We start from the raw sequence: 1,103 nt of genomic DNA, 5'->3' as shown, positions 1-1,103 counted from the left end.
CCCTAACAGCAGACTTTCCCATCGCAATACGTTTTTTTTTTTTATTTCCTGGCTACTGGTGCCAAGAGTGTTGACCGTGGAGCCGAGATTCATTGAGCCTACTTTTACTTAATCTTTACAAGAAAATGTTTAAGAAAGGAGAACTCTGGTGGCAGCTCCATAGCAAGTAAGTTACTAACCCAAAGACTACATTTCTGGTAGTCTGACTCCATCATCAGGGCCATGGGAGAAAGAAGGGCTTTCTGCTTCAATTATGACTTCTTGTTATTGCTGTGGTATACTGTCAAACACATCTCATAGCAACCCTATGAACAACAGATCCTATACATTCTCATCATCTCTGACATACTTGAGCCCATTCTTGCAGTGACGTATCAATCCTTGAGGGTCTTCCTCTCTTTTGCTGAGTTTCCACCTTTCCTAGTGTGATGTCCCTTTCTAAGTAATACTGTCTTCTAGCAACATGCCCAAAGACAAATATTTGCCACCTTTGCCTCTAAGGAGCACTTTGGCTGCACCTTCTCCAAGACATATATGTTTGTTCTTTGTCAGTCCATGAGATATTCAGCACTCTTCTCCAAAGCACAACTGAAAGGCATCAATTCTTCTTTTGTCATCCTTATTCATATCTAGTTCTCAAATGTGACTGGAATCAATGGCCTGGATCAAGTATGCCGTATTCTTCAAACTTACATCATTTCTCCTCAGTATTTTGGAGAGGTTCCTTATAGCAGATGTTCCCAATGCAATACATCCTTTGATTTCTTGACTGCCGATTATAGATTCAAGTAAGATTAAGGCATCGACAATTTCAATCTTTTCTCCATCTATCATGATGTTGCCTATTGGTCCGATGATGAAGATTTATGTTTTCTTGATGTTGAGATGTTATCCATATTGTCTTCACAATTACTTGCGATGCATTAGAAGCTGGACAATAATTAGGGATTATAGGAGAACTGAAGCCTCTGAGCTGTGGTGTTGGAGAAGAGTATTGAATATACCATGGACTGCTAAGAGAACAAAGATATCAATCCTGTTGTGTTGTTGTTGTTATGTGCCGTCGAGTCGTTTCCGACTCATAGCGACCCTATGCACAACAG

Source organism: Elephantulus edwardii, unplaced genomic scaffold (genome assembly GCF_000299155.1).
Source record: "Elephantulus edwardii isolate Elephantulus edwardi_28Jun2011 unplaced genomic scaffold, EleEdw1.0 scaffold00001, whole genome shotgun sequence".
NCBI classification, from domain to species: Eukaryota; Metazoa; Chordata; class Mammalia; order Macroscelidea; family Macroscelididae; genus Elephantulus; species Elephantulus edwardii.
Note: the sequence above shows the minus strand (reverse complement) of the source record.